Source organism: Jaculus jaculus, chromosome 7, assembly GCF_020740685.1.
Source record: "Jaculus jaculus isolate mJacJac1 chromosome 7, mJacJac1.mat.Y.cur, whole genome shotgun sequence".
NCBI lineage: Eukaryota > Metazoa > Chordata > Mammalia > Rodentia > Dipodidae > Jaculus > Jaculus jaculus.
Genome location: NC_059108.1, coordinates 97,015,158 through 97,031,957, shown reverse-complemented (window position 1 = coordinate 97,031,957; position 16,800 = coordinate 97,015,158). Strand labels below are relative to the sequence as shown.

Sequence of the window (16,800 nt, the reverse complement as noted above, 5' to 3'; positions counted from 1 at the left end):
GACCCTCCGTGCTGAAGAAAAGGAAAAGCACACATATAAGGAAACTGGAAAAAACAAGAAATACTCAAATACTAGTTATCACAAGAAAGCAAAGGTAGAAATGGAACTGTAGGGAGCTAATGCAGACGCCATTACAAGATGGCGCTGGCTTCCTGCCAGTCTTGAGGTAAACAATTCCTTATTTAGGCAGCGCCTCGGTGCCAACCTCGCTTGAGGTTGCGCATGCGCTTGATGTACCTTGTCCCAAGCCTATCCCGTGGCTCCTGTGGGCAGGTGAGCCTATGGCAGCCAATCAGCAGGCACCCCATAGTATTCTGCCCTATTAAAGCAGCTACACTCCTGCGTCCCTCGCCCCTCGCCATCAGCTTTCCTGTTAACCAAGAGGCTCTCCAATAAAGTGTGATCAAGGATTGTCGTCTGGTGGTCATTGTTCTCCTGCAGGACAGGGGGCTCGCCCCAAAGTGGTGCTGAAATCCTGGGAGGCTGTGTGCTTTGTGGTCACTGGGTGAGGGGCCGAAGAGGATCCAGAACTTGACACACGGAGAGGAAGACGTGGGTAAGTCATCCCCAGTCATAATGTTTTTTCACTTAGATCCCTACCTGATCCTTGTTATTTTCATTCCTGTGTGGTTTATTGTCCTTTTCGTTTGCTGTGAGCGCAACATGGGCAATTCTCAGGGTGCGAGTTTTGTGACTGTTGACTTTGTCCAGCCGATAAAGGAATTGCTTAAGCAGATGAACATTAGGATCTCCTCTGCAACAATTAAAAAGATTGTTAAAGACCTAGATACGATCGCGCCCTGGTTTGCGGTCTCGGGGGACCTTTCTCTCCCTACTTGGGAGAAATTAGGTAGAGAATTGGAGGCAGCAAAACAAGAGAACAGAATTGGTAAGGGTACACTGCCATTTTGGCGGCTGATTCACTCTTGCTTAAGTAAAGAAAACCACATGGAACTTATTAAAAGGGGACAGGAAGTTCTCGCAAGGCATCAGGATAGCCTTTCTGAGTCAGATACAAATGGGGATTCACACAATAGGCCTAGAAAAAAAGGAAAAATAAAAAGGGAAAAACAAAGACAAGATACAGAAAAAAGTTTACAAGATGAGCTCAGAGAAACAGGTGAAATCTATAATTGCCCCCCCCAGGGGGAAAAAGGAGCCTTTGACAGGCTCTACCCTCCCATTGAGGAGCTTACACATTTAAATGTACTTGACACAGATGAGGAGGCTAGCTCGGATTCTGCAGAGGAGGAAGAAAAAAAATTATTTAAAGGGGAAGAGGAAAGACAAAAGGAGGCCACCGCCTGTTATAAAAGGGAACAATATAGGTCCCCGCCTAGGTGCCCTCTGCTAACAAAGGGGCCTCAAGGCCAAGGGTGTGGTCCTTTACAGTCGATAGAGCCTTCCGCACCCCCACCCTATAACTCCCCTGGGGACACATGCCGCTTCATTAAAACAAAAACCTGGTCACGGCTGGCCTCCGCTTTTCCCGTTTTTGAGGACCCAGTAACTCAACAAAGGAGACATGAACCAGTTCCCTATAAACAACTAAAGGATTTGATTCAGGCTGTCAAGGATTTTGAACCAGGTGCAGATTATTCCGTTGCGCTGTTGTGCAGGATCATTACAGCTCCTTTGACTCCTACAGATTGGACAGAGTTGGCAAAGGCTTGTCTTTCAAAAGGCCAGTTCCTTGAGTGGAAATCTTTGGCTACAGATAATGCTCAGACACAGGCTCGAGCCCTATTTTGTCCTTTGTTGAAAATAGTCTGGTTTACTTTCCTAAAATCACTGTTCAGGAGCCTATTACATCAGCCCCTGCCATCTTTACTGATGGTTCAAAGTCTGGTCGTGGGGCCTACTTGGTACAGGGCTCGGAGCCTATAGTAAGAATGTTTAGACCCGATTCCCCTCAAAATTGTTGAATGCCTAATTGTTTTGGAGGTCTTTCAGACATTCTCTACTTCTTCTAACTTGTTCACGGATTCCCTACATGTAGCTAATGCGGTTGCTGGCCTAGAGATTGCCGCTTCGGTTCGCTCTACTAGTCTAGTGTCTAATATTCTTTTACAACTTCAGTCTTTAATTTTGCAGCGAACTTGCCCTTTCTATGTAACTCATATTCGGGCACATTCACTACTGCCTGGCCCCTTATCACAGGCTAATGACCTCATGGACCGGGCCACTAGGCTTGCCATGATTTCTCTGGAAGATACAAAAGCTTCAGCTACTGAATTCCATAGATTATATCATGTTCCTGCAAACACCTTGAGAAAGAAATTCTCCATTTCCAGAGATGAGCCACGAGACATTGTAAAATCTTGTCAGTCTTGTGTCACCTTTTTACCCTCACCACATGTGGGTGTTAACCCCCGGGGCCTACGTCTTGGAGACCTTTGTCAAATGGATGTGACACATCTTCCACAGTTTGGAAGATTAAAATACCTACATGTCTCAGTGGACACTTGTTCAGGCGTTATTTTCGCCTCTCCATTGGCAGGTGAGAAGGTCTCTCATGTCAAAACTCACTGCCTAGAGGCCTGGGCTGCTTGGGGAAAGCCACACCACCTAAAAACTGATAATGGCCCAGCGTACTCATCTGGTGGCTTTCGAGCCTTCTGTGCCCAAATGCAGGTTGCTCATACCACTGGCCTTCCTTACAACCCACAAGGTCAAGGTATAGTAGAAAGAGCCAATAAAAGTCTAAAAGCTCTTTTCTTTAAACAAAAAAGGGGGATAGCAGAAAATGCGACCCCCAAGGAGAGAGTTTCCTTAGCCCTTTTTACCCTTAATTTTTTAATTTTAGACAACAATGATAAATCTTCAGCTGACAGGCACAGTCAACATGTGATTCAATCATCTAGTGAGATGGTGATGTGGAAGGATGTCTTAGATAAATAAATGGAAAGGACCGGATCTTGTTATAATAAGATCCAGGGGAGCTGTTTGTGTTTTTCCACAGGAACAGGATTCCCCTCATTGGGTTCCAGCCCGGCTGGTGAGGACAGTCAAGCGATCTCCGGAGGAGGGTCCAGAAGACAGTAAGGTCCATCAGGTCGGAGATGATAAAGGTCTTGTGGATAATCTTCCTCCTGTGCCTGGAATCCATTAAAGGAGAGCCACGTTGGGGTATTCTGTCAACCTTTCCCAAACCTATGCTGGTGCTCCATTCTGCCACGGTCTTCCCTCGCTTCTTTACAACTCCACTTTCAAAGTGGATTTTATGTGGGACAAATGGCAGCTACACGGACTTTACACCCTTTGTACTGTTACAAGGAGGACTTGTAGCTTGCAATAATGTGCCCGGGACTCTCCATTCGGAGAATCAAGTGGAAGAGGGTGTTAATGACATTGGACATGGCTGTGGGAGGAATACTTCCTTTGCCCCTGCGCCGGCGTGTGTTCATCCACCATTTCTGTTCGTTCTTAGTATGCTATGGTCCTTAGGTGCCCTGGTGGGTCCCCGTGCCTGTAGAGGCCCCCAGCAGGCTATCGCTATTCAGACAAAAAAGAGATTTTGGTATCACGGCAGCGGTGATAGCGGCTGTGGCTGCAATAGCAGCTGCTGCCACAGCAGCCGGTATGGCCATGGCCACTTCGGTACAGACTGCTGAAACTTTGAATAGTTTGGCCTCCTCCACTACCGTGGCTCTGGAGACTCAGACAGCCCTAAATTCCCATCTAAAGAGTGTTCTCTTATTTTAAGGAATGGGTAGGAATGGGAATGTTCCTAGTGTGCTGCCTGGGAGGATGTGTACTTTGCCTCTGGTTGATTTGCCGCCTGTGAACCCAGACCAAGAGAGACAAGATGGTCATTTCTCAAGCACTCGCTGCCTTGGAAAGTGGTTCCTCCCCCCAAATTTGGCTGTCAGCTCTAAAAGGCAAATAGCTCCCCTGGCCCTTGCACCCTCAGGGTCTCAGAGTACCCATTGCACGAGGATGGGCAGGGATCTGGTAGCTTTTGTTTGACCGCCGCCTTTGCACTCTCAGGGGATCTGTCCCATTGCACTGAGGAAGGGGAGGTTGAACTTCTTCCCTTGATCAGTCAACACATCATGAGGTGCAGACCTGATCGGGAAGGTGGCTATTTTTCCTGAGCTATGCCATAAGTTAATAAAAAAGGGGGAACTGTAGGGAGCTAATGCAGATGCCATTACAAGATGGCGCTGGCTTCCTGCCAGTCTTGAGGTAAACAATTCCTTATTTAGGCAGCGCTTTGGCGCCAACCTCGCTTGAGGTTGCGCATGTGCTTGACGCACCTTGTCCCAAGCCTATCCCATGGCTCCTGTGGGCGGGTGAGCCTATGGCAGCCAATCAGCAGGTGCCCCATAGTATTCTGCCCTATAAAAGCAGCTACACTCCTGCGCCCCTTGCCCCTCGCCATCAGCTTTCCTGTTAACCAAGAGGCTCTCCAATAAAGTGTGATCAAGAAGGATCTTCATCTGGTGGTCGTTCTTATCCTGCAGGACAGGGGGCTCGCCCCATGGAACCACAAAAAAAAAAAAAAAGGTAAACATAAATACACACCTTTCAATAATATCTCTTAATAACAACAGCCACAATGCCCCACCCAAAAGACATAGGTTTGCAGACTTGGCTAAAAAGCCGGATCCTGGGCTGGAGAGATGGCTTAGCAGTTAAGCGCTTCCCTGTGAAGCCTAGGGATCCCGGTTTGAGGCTTGGTTCCCCAGGTCCCACATTATCCAGATGCACAAGGGGGCGCACGCATCTGGACTTCATTTGCAGAGGCTGGAAGCCCTGGCCCGCCCATTCTCTCTCTCTCCCTCTATATGTGTTTCTCTCTGTGTCTGTCACTCTCAAATAAATAAATAAATAAAATTAAAAAAAAAAGCAGGATCCTACAATTCACTGTCTCCAAGAAACTCACCTTTCTACAAAGGATAGATATTACGTTAGGGTGAAAGGTTGGAAAATGTTTTTTTAAGCAAATGGCCCTAGAAAACAAGCAGGGGTTGCTATCCTAATACTGACAAGGTAGACTTCAGTCCAATGTTGGTCAAGAATGATAAGGAGGGCTGGAGAGATGGCTTAGTGGTTAAGCACTTGCCTGTGAAAACTAAGTACCCCAGTTCGAGGCTCACTTCCCCAGGTCCCACGTTAGCCAGATGCACACGGGGGCACACGCATCTGGAGTTCGTTTGCACAGGCTGGAAGCCCTGGCGCGCCCATTCTCTCTCTCTCCCTCTATCTGTCTTTCTCTCTGTGTCTGTCGCTCTCAGATAAATAAACAAATAATTTTAAAAAAAGAAAGATAAGGAAGGTCACTTCACATTGATTAAAGGCACACTCCTACAGGAGGACATTACAATCCTAAACATATGTGCACCTATCTTGGTGGCTCCCAAATTCACCAAACAAACATTATTAGAACTAAGGTCACAGATAACACCAAACACAGTGGTGGTGGGTGACTTTAAAACTGCACTCTCATCAATTGACAGGTCATCCCAGGAAAAAATAAACAGAGAGTCATCTGGACTAAATGAGGTCATAGAAGGAATGGACCTAACAGATATATACAGGACATTTCATCCAAATGCTGCATAACATACATTCTTTTCAGCAGCACATGGAATATTCTCTAAAATGGACCATATATTAGGACACAAAGCAAATCTTAACAAATCCAGAAAAATAGAAATAAATCCTTGCATTGTATCTGACCCAAAGGAAATTACACTACAAATCAGTAGCAAGAAAGGCTATAGAGCATAAACAAAATCATAAAAACTAAACAATACCCTATTAAATGATGAATAGGTCAATGAAAAAATCAAGAAGGAAATCAAAAAATTTATATAGTCAAACGATAATGGGAACACAGTATGCCAAAATCTCTGGGACACTTTGAAGGCAGTTCTAAGAGGTAAATTTATAGCCTTAAGTGACTATATTAAGAAATTAGAAAGGTTGCAAGTAAATGACCTAATGCTTCACCTTAAAGCCTTGAAAAAAGAAGAACATGACAAACCAAAAATCAGTAGATGGGAAGGAATAATTAAGATGATGGCAGAAATTAATGAAATAGTAACAAAAAATAAACAATCCAAACAATTAATGAAACAAGGAGTTGGATCTTTGAAAAGATAAACAAGATTGATAAACCCTTATCAAATCTGGCCAAAAGAAGGAGAGAAGAGACACAAATTAATAAAATCAGAAATGAAAAAGGTAACATCACAACAGATTCCAGAGAAATTCAAAAAATCATAGGGACATACTAGAAAAGCATATACTCCAAAAAGTCTGAAAATCTGAAAGAAATGGATGATTTCCTTGAACTACATTGACCTACCTAAATTAAATCAAAATGAGATTAATCACTTAAATAGACCTATAACAAACATGGAGATCCGAACAGTTATCAATAATCTCCCAACTAAAAAAAGCCCAGGCCAAGATGGATTCGCTGCTGAATTTTACCAGACCTTTAAGGAAGAGCTAACACCATTGCTTCTTAAGCTTTTCCAGGAAATAGAAAAAGAAGGAATTCTACCAAACTCCTTCTATGAGGCCAGCATCACCCTGATACCAAAACCAGTCAAAGATAGAACAAAGAAAGAAAATTACAGACCAATCTCCCTCATGAACATAGATGCAAAAATTCTCAACAAAATATTGGCAAACAAAATACATGAATATATCCAAAAGATCATTCACCCTGAGCAAGTAGGCTTTATCCCAGAGATGGGGACACGGTTCAATATACACAAATTGATAGAAGTAATATGTTATATAAATGGATTGAAGGAAAAAAAAATTACATGATCATCTCAATAGATGCAGAAAAAGCATTTGACAAAATTCAACATCCCTTCATGATAAAAGTCCTACAGAGACTGGGAATAGAAGGAACATATCTCAAAATAATAAAATCTATTTATGACAAGCCTACAGCGAACATATTACTAAATGGGGAAAAACTGGAAGCTTTTCCACTAAAATCAGGAACGAGACAAGGGTGTCCACTGTCCCCACTTTTATTTAACATAGTTTTGGAAGTCTTAGCCATAGCAATAAGGCAAGAGACACACATAAAAGGGCTATAAATTGGAAAGGAAGAGATCAAGTCATCATTATTTGCAGATGACATGATTCTATACATAGAGGACCTTAAAGATTCTACTAGCAAACTGTTAGAGCTGATAAAAACCTACAGCCATGTAGCAGGATACAAAATAAACACACAGAAATTGGTAGCCATCCTATATGCTAACAACAAACACACAGAGGATGAAATCAGAGAATCACTCCCATACACAATTGCATCAAAATAAATAAATAAATAAATAAAGTACCTTGGAATAAACCTAACCAAAGACGTAAAGAATCTCTACAATGAGAACTTTAAAACACTCAAGTGAGTAATCGCAGAAGGCACTAGGAAGTGGAGAAATATCCCTTGTTTCTGGATTGGAAGAATCAATATTGTGAAAATGGCAATCTTACCAAAAGCAATCTACACATTTAATGCAATCCCTATCAAAATTCCAAAGGCATTCTTCATGGAAATAAAAACAATTCAAAAATTCATTTGAAATCACAAAAACCTCGAATATCTAAAATAATACTGAGCAACAAAAATAAGGCTGGTGGTATCACCATACCTGATTTTAACCTATACTACAGAGTCACAGTAAGAAAACAATGTGAATCTGGCACAAAACAGACATGTAGAGCAATGGAACAGAATAAAGGACCCAGATGTAAGCCCAAGTAGCTATAGCCACCTGATATTTGATAAAAATGCCAAAAATACTCATTGGAGAAAAGACAGCCTCTTCAGCAAATGGTGTTTTGAAAACTGGATATATATCTGCAGAAGGATGAAAATAGATTGTTCTCTCTCTCTATGCCCAAGAATTAAGTCCAAATGGATTAAAGACCTTAACATCAGACCTGAAACTCTGAAACTGCTAGAGGAAGTTGGGGAAACCCTTCAACATATTTGTCTTGGCAAAGACCTTATGAATACAACCCCAATTGCTCAGGCAATAAAACCACAGATTAATCACTGGGACCTCATGAAATTACAAAGATTTTGCACTGCAGAGGACAGAGTGTAAAAAGCAAAGAGGCAACCTACAGAATGGGAAAAAAAATCTTCACCAGCTATATATGTATTATAGGGGATTAATATCTAGGATATACAAAGAACTCAAAAAGTTAATAAGGAATCAAACAAGCCAATCAAAAAATGGGCTTTGGAGCTAAATAGAGCACTCTCAAAGGAAGAAATACAAATGGCATATAAGCATCTAAAAAAAGTTCTACGTCACTAGTAATCAGGGAAATGCAGACTAAAATTACATTGAGATTCCATCTCACTCCTGTCAGATTCGCTACCATCATGAAATCAAATGATCATAAATGTTGGCAGGGATGTGGAAAAAGAGGATCCCTCCTACACAGCTGGTGGGAAGGCAATCTGGTCCAGCCATTGTGGAAATCAGTGTGGAGGTTCCTAAAACAGCTAAAGATTGATCTACCATATGACTCAGCTATAGCACTTCTAGGCATATATCCTAAGGACTCATCTTATTTCTTTAGAAGTACGTGCTCAACCATGTTTATTGCTGCTCAATTTATAATAGCTGGTAAATGAAACCAGCCTAGATGTCCCTCAACTAATGAGTGGATAATGAAGATGTAGCACATTTATACAATGGAGTTCTACTCAGTGGTAAAAAAAAATGAAGTTATGAAATTTGCAGAAAAATGGATGGATCTGGAAAGGATTATACTAAGTGAGGTAACCCAGGCCCAGAAAGCCAAGCGCCACATGTTCTCCCTCATATGTGGATCCTAGCTACAGATGATTTGGCTTCTGCCTGAGAAGGAAAATACTTAGTAGCAGAGGTCCGTAAGTTAAAAAGGAGATATAAAGGTAAGAGAAAGGAAGGGTGGAGGGTGCTTAATAGGTTGTTATTGTATATATGTAAGTACAATGATTGAGATGGGGAGGTAATATGATGGAGAATGGAATTTCAAAGGGGAAAGTGTGGGGGGGATGGAGGGTATTACCATGGGATTTTTTTTATAACCATGGAAAATGTTAATAAAACTTAAGTAAATAAATTTTTAAAAATGTTGATGAACTTTACAGACCTTCTTTTATGTAAAGGATATAAATTTAATAATAAAGAAGAAAGTATGCATTCCTAGAAATGTGCAGATATGAAATTGGGTTTTGATAATGAAATGAAGGACATATACATAATGTAAGTGAAGCAGAGTTGCTGGTGTCTGTGTGAAAACCAGTTGGAAAATAAACTTTAACTCATCAGGCCTGGTTCACTTAAACCCAGCACGCTGCAAGACCAGCTGTGACTTGATGAGCTCCTGAGAGGTAATCTCTGTTTCTCAGGATACTCTGCCTGATCCTGAGGCCTAGGACCTCCCTGACACATCTAAGAGCTCAGAACTTTGCCCAAGTAAGTGAATCCCTAGAAATATTCCAAACAGAAATGTCTTTGTGTGTTAACCTAGTAGATAACACTTGAAACAGCTGTCTCATGTTGATGTTGGGAGAGCGACATACTAACCCTTGGACTTCAAGCTTGCTTCTGATTTTGCTTGGGTTTCAAGCACACTTTTTTTTTCTGTTACTGTTTCTAACAAAATCATTTGTTATCATAAAACACAATTGTGAGTAAAACACTTTTTGTACATTCTTTTAGTTCTTAGAGCAAATTATGAAACACGAGTTTAGTATAAAAACTCCAAAATATCTTAATTTGAATTATTAATCCACATTTATAAATAAATCACCTATTTTTATATATGAATAACAAATTTAAAGTTAGAAAAATTTAATTTCTTTTCTGGAAATGCTGGGCATGTCATTGAGGCAACACTTTCAAAAATAGTGATTATAGATTTACAATTAGAGGTAAATTTGGTATAATGATACAAGTAATCAATTAAGACACACACACACAGACATATATATATTCTACATATATATGTATACATATACATATAACCACTTTAAAGTAGGTTTGCAAATATTATCAGGTTATATTACTGAATGATTCTGTGAAAGAAATAAATAAACAAACAAATGTAATATAATATAATAGAAGAGTTACTTTTATCCTAATAGCTATCTTACTGTTATCGTCAAGGAAACTGCAGAACTCCTTAAAACTGGTTTTAAAAAGAATAGTTTCATGTTAATGTAGAAAAGAATCTTGTCTAGTCATTGGTTTATATTGTTGGAGAGACTATGGTGAAAAGTTAGTGCTACAGGGAAGTTGGGTAGGAACGGAAAGAAAGGTGTTAATATCCAGATTGATAATAACTAGGAAGTTAAGTTGAGAGTTCCTGGTATATACTTACAAAATATTTTATAGATACTGACTTAAAATTAGATTAGTTACTATTACCTCACTGTGACAAAATATCTGACAGAAGCAATTTAAGGGAAGAAAGGTTGATTTTGGCTCACAATTTCAGATTTTGTGGTCCATCACAGTGGGCCAGGAGTGGTAGACATTCTGACAGATCCTCATATGCCTCCTGACCAGGAAGCACAGAAGACAGGTGAGAACCAAGAGTGAACACAGCCTTCACAGGCTCATCCCTAGTGATCTTGCACAAGCCAGACAACACAATTTTAAGGCTCCACAGCCTTCAAAAGAGTACCTTCACCTAGAAACCAAACATTCTAAATGTGAACAATTGGGACTCAGAAATTCAAACCACGAATGACAGTAAGTAAATAAAAATAATATTTGTCATTGGCATTTATCACTTTCACTCTGTTGTTTCTTTAAACTTAAAAAAAAAATGAAAGAGAGATGGAGAAAGGCAGATGGTGTGTGTGTGTGTGTGTGTGTGTGTGTGTGTGTGTGTGTGTGTGTGTGTGAGAGAGAGAGAGAGAGAGAGAGAGAGAGAGGGAGGGAGGGAGGGAGAGAGAATGGGCATGCCAGGTCCTCCAGCCACTGCAAACAAACTCCAGACCAATGCATATCTGGCTTATGTGTATACTGGGGAATAGAACCAGGCTTCTTTGCAGGCAAGTGCCTTAACCATTAGGCAATATCTCCAGGGCTTCAGTTGGTGCCCTGGTGAGGTGCAATGTTAATTTTCTATGGCAAACACTTATTCAGTGTAGTTTATCCACTTCTTAAACAATCTATTATTTAATTAGCATAAAGGTGCATGGGACAAAACAAAACACTGTAAGTTTTGAGAAAGAAGAATATTTGGAAATATCTTCTCTTATCACTTACAGAATAAAAAGAATCCTAATAATTCTTTCTTTTAGTGTTTTATTTTTATTTATTTGAAAGAGAGATAGAGAGGCAGAGAGAATGGGCACACCAAGATCTCTAGCCACAGCAAATGAATTCCAGTTGCATGCAACACCTTGTGCATTGGACTTATTTGGGTCCTTTGGCTTTCAAGCAAGCACCTTAATTGCTAAGCCATCTATTCAGTCCAACTTATTTAACTCACACCTATCAAACCTGAGTCTGATTTCATGGGAACCAACCAGCAATAAGCCTTCAATTAAGTCAACTGATTGTGGTCTATATTCTCTGAATATTCTTTGTTACTGTTTGTGATTGTGCTGAATATCTGCCAGTCACACAAAGATCAGCCAACAGATATTTCTTCAATGCATTATAGGCTACTGATAAAGTGTTTTAGATCCTTTCTGTAATAATTTCATGTTACATATCAGCACTTTTGCAGCAGCCCACACTTTTCAAAAAGATTAAATGTGCCCCCACCCCCAAAACAATTAGCACTTAAAATGCTTGTATAAAAACACTAATTGTTCTTTAATTCATGCATTCTCAATTAATTTTTAATAAGGTTATTTATTTAGTTCTTGTGACAACAGGCCATTATATGCTACACGTGCCTTTTATTGTGCATTATAATGTAAAATAGTTCTATGAAAACAGGTCTGTGTGATTCTTTGATCTATGGAAGAATAGCAGATTTGTCTGTCATTAGCTTACAAATGATGAGACTAAAAGGCACTCATGACTGACTGACTCTTGTAGACACACGTCTGAACCACCTGTTAAGAAAAGAAAAGATTATAGAGGACTTCTGACCAAAAATTAGCTATGAAAATTGATTGTTCTGAAGATTCCTAAAGATAAACAATGATATAAAACGACACTAATCTAGACCCAAATGGCAATGGTACCATAAAATTCTACTTCCTAAAAGACAGACCAAATGGCTGAACCTTCACTAGACCCTTACAGGAAACACTTGAACCACAAGACACTGGAGAGGGTAGGATCAAGACTAACCTAAATCTTCTACATCTTCCCTCCCTCCCTCTCCCCTCTCTCTCTCTCCTCTCTAACTCTTGTATATTAGTTATATTTTTCCTCAATTTCTTAGTGGGCACTGACCTGTAGCCCCCACTTCCAGCTTGGGCCTACCATCCACAATGAGCTTTTGATCAGAGAAACCTACAAGGTTTCCCAAAACAATGATAGACTTCTGTCAGAGTACTCAATGACCCACCAAAGGCCAGCTGACACATAAAATGGAATGGCATGGTTGGAAGCCAGGAGAGAGTCAGTCCCCAGACAGTCAGCATGTCTAGTGCGAGAAGGTGCTACATGGGTGACTGGGGGAAATGACCAATATCTGTCCAAGCAACTCATTGTCTAACCTACTTAGCAACAAATAACCTGATGTGATGCCCACACAAGTGAAATAGTGGCACACAGCCATGGTGAGGAACCAACTGCTCTTGATTTGGCTAACTGATCCCCTCAGTGGTACTAGACCCATAGCTGGAACTGGGAAACAAGTCAGAACCATACCCAAACACAAGCCCACTCTCCAATATCAAGCTACCATCAATCATGGAGTACAAGAGGGCCTACACCTATCAAACTCTCTATCAAAAAAGCTAGTGTTATCTCAATTTTCTGGGTGATAACTTACTCTCCATTGGAGAATCTGCTTCTCTTTTTTAGATAGATGCAGATCCTAAGGAGTGAGCTGCCCCAACATACCTCAAAGGGGGCCCAACTGAAACTAAGGGCAATTGGCGAAACAAACAAGGGTGATGTTTTCCTGTGAACCAGATACCAGCACAAAGGGAAAGGAGACCAACACAGAGAAAAATCAACTCCTACCAAATCAGAGAGTCAGAGCCTCAGAGGCCCCCAACACCTCAGCACTGAAGCAGACCACAAATGAACCCAACATGGCTCAGGGAAATTATGCGGAAGAGGGGGCAGAAAGAATGTCAGAGTCACATGTTGGGTCATGATTTGCAGAGACATTTATCATACCAATAACTGTGGGCTAACTCCACAATGCACGACCCATTTACATCAACAAGTAGGGTCCAATGGGTGGGGGTAGATCATAGATGAGCCTAAACAATGGTACCAAACTGCCTGTATTTGCTGAAAAGAAAACTAATAATTTAAATTAAAAAAAAAAAAAGAATGACAAATTTCTGTCAGAGTACTAGATGACCCACCAAAAGTTAGTGGTAAGACCCTATTGCTGAAGACACCATATGCAGCTGACATGTAAAATGGACCAGCATGGCTGGAAGCCAGGAGAGAGTCAGTCCCCAGACAGTGTGTCTAGTGCCAGAAGGTGCTACATGGGCGACTGGGGGAAATGACCAATATCTGTCCAAGCAACTCATGGTCTAATCTACTTAGCAGCAACTAACCTTCTGTGATGCCTACACAAATGCAATAGTGGCACACAGCCATGGGGAGGGGGGGACCAACTGCTCTTGAGTTGGCTAACTGATCCCCTCATTGGTACAGGACCCATAGCTGGAGCTGGGAAACAAGTCAGAACCAAATCTAAACATAAGCCCATTCTCCAGTATCAAGCTACCATCAATCATGGGCTACAAGAGGGCCTACACCTATTAAATTCTCTATATAAAATGATTTTGAAAAAGCAGGTGAGAATAGGGTTGATGATTAAAGTTCCCTAGCCCTTTTTTCTTTCCTTTATAAAAAAATTGGACATTTTATTATTAGTTTTGTATGTAGTGTATATACAGCCATGATGGTACCATCATTAGCCTTCTCCTTGTTTTCTCTCGATGAGGATTGTAAGTCTTGCATTGTGGGGGTGGCCATCAGTTATTGGGGACAGGCAATGTCTCTGTGCATAATGACCCAACTTATGGCTCTAACAATCTTTTTGACCCCTCTTCCATGAATTTCCCTGAGCCTTGTTCGGTTCATTTTAGGTTTATTTCAGTGATGAGATCTTGGGAGTCTCTGTGGCTATGGATCTCTGATTTGGTAGGAGTTGTTGAGTGTTCTCTGTGTCTATCTCCTTCACCCTTGTGCTGATACCAGGTTTCTGAGAAAGAATCTCTTGCTCATTTCCCCACTAACTCTGTGGCTTCAGCTGGTGCCCTGGTTAGATGCAATACGCTGATTCCATCCTCAGGTTCTGCATCCATCTGAAAAAGAGAACCAAATTCTCCAACAGAAAGTGAGGTCAGAGCAAGATACATGGATACCCATTATTATTTTAGAAAGAATTTAATAGGTGTATGCCCTCTTGTAGCCCACTATTGGTGGGAGCTTGATTTTGTAGAGTGGGCTCATTTTTGGATATGGTTCTGACTTCTCTGCCATTCCAGGTATGGGTTCCATTCCATTGAGAGGATCTTTTAGCCACCACAGCTGTGTGCCACTATTTTACTTGTGTGAGTATCACGTCAGGTTGATTGCAGCTGAGTAGCTTAGACCAGGAGTTGTGTAGAAAGATGTTTGTCATTTTCCTCCAGTGGCTCAGGTAATACCTTCTGGCACTAGAGGAGCTAACTGTCTGGTGATTGACTTTTTTCCAGATTCCAGCCAGGTCACTCCATGTTTCATCCCAACAGCATATGGTCTTTGGCAGTAGGACCTTACCATTAACCTTTGGTGTGTCATCAAGTACTGTCGCAGAATTCTGTCTTCTTTTGGGAAACCTTTTAAGTCTCTCTGATCAATAGCTCATGATGGATGTTACCCACATGCTGGTACTGGGAGTTACAGGTCAGTGCCAAGGTAGAAGAAGGAAGAAAAATAGAGGTAATATAAAAGAGAAAGAGAGAAAAGAGAGAGAGAGAGAGGGACAGGAGAGGATTGAGGATAGTCTTTATCATACCTTCTCCAGGTTTTAAGTCTAGTGATTACCTAATAAAATTTTACTATATAGTTTTTAAGAGAATGTATTAGCTAAATTAGTTTTACTCCAAGCAATATTACTAGATATGCTCTATAAGAAATTTTAGAAGTTTAAATAATATTCAATGAGTTTACAGCCTATGACCATCCTATTGGTTGCTAGATATGTGATGATGATGACAGGAAGATTGCACATAGATCAACTAACCTAGCTTGAGATGCTTCACTCAATTAGCTGTGGAAGTGAGGTGGAGATACTTAGTTTCTGTACCATGAAAGATTCATACATATGTCCCAAAGAAAGTCTTCAGCAGAAACCAAGTTGCTATGCACCTTAACCATGGACTTATAGCCTCGATAAATGTGAGAAAAAAAATTTGGATAGTTCAAGCTACTTTGTAGATAGTATTTTCCATTGAGCAAACGAAGACTCCATGTTTTATAACTTAATATATATTCTGCTGAAAATGGGAAATAATTCAATTGTTATTAGTTAGTAACTTTATCATATGGACCATATAGTTATGGGTCATGAATGCAGCAGTTAGTCACTGTGGGAGTATAATGACTCAGGATATTCCTTCCCACCCCGTGGCTCTTACAATGTTTCCCATTCCTCTTCCATGATGTCCCCCGAGTCTTGGCAAGTGTATTATGTCTACTTTAGTGTTTAGCTCTTAGCATCTTTTGAGTTTCTGCTTTGATGAGGTTTGAGTTCCTCCAGTGTCTATCACCACCTCTCTGGGAAGGTTGTCAGGCTTGCTGTGAGAGCAGTACTTATGTTTAACTTTCCATTAGCACTGGGGTGTCACCTGGGCCCAATATATACACAAAACCAATTCAAATTATAAGCCAGGGAGTTTTATAAAATGGATCTGCCAGTGACAGGCCCTTAAGGAAAAGTAGCTGTGGAAAGGCTTACATAGATTTAATGAGAATGACAGAATTTTACATCAAATTAAATGTAGAATAAAGAACTTATGTGCTTTAAATTGGTCTAGTAAATGTTTAATACTATCATTTGGACTGTAGAGGGTGAGAAGAGTTAAATGAAAAATGTTAGTCATGATGACTTTGATGCTGTTATGAGATCAAGACTTCAATATGTTGTTGGATGCATATGGTGAAACTCAGAAAGAATGACTGAAGACACACTAGGGCCTCCTGCCACTTCAAAGAAACTCTAGTTGCATGCCCCACTTTGTGTATCTGGCTGTATGTGGGTACTGGGCAAACACAGGCCATCAGGCTTTGCAAGTAAGTGCCTTTAACCACTGAGCAAACTCCCTAGCCCCAAATCATTTATTTTATTTATTTACTTGTTTAAATGTGAAAAATAATTGTCCCGTACTTATGGATATTTTTGAAATGAAAGACTATAAAGTTATGAAGAATAAATTAGGTAATATGAGCCCATTTATATAGTTTCAAATAAAGTAACAATAAATAATAAATGTTTAATATCACAGACATCATCTCATAAGTTTAAATGTTATAATCTATTGGTATATTTATGATTGTAATTTATTTATTTATTTACTTTTATGAGAGAGAGGGTAAGAGAGTGTAAGGAAGAGAGAACAGGCACACCATAGACTCTAGACACTGCAAACAAAATCCAGACACATGCACC

At 40.5% G+C, this 16,800-nt stretch overlaps 1 pseudogene; it reads left to right on the top strand.

Annotated features, from left to right (window-relative positions):
• Positions 1 to 663: 663 nt before the first annotated feature.
• LOC105943787 overlaps positions 664 to 16,800 on the top strand; it is a 30,899-nt pseudogene continuing 14,762 nt past the window's right edge.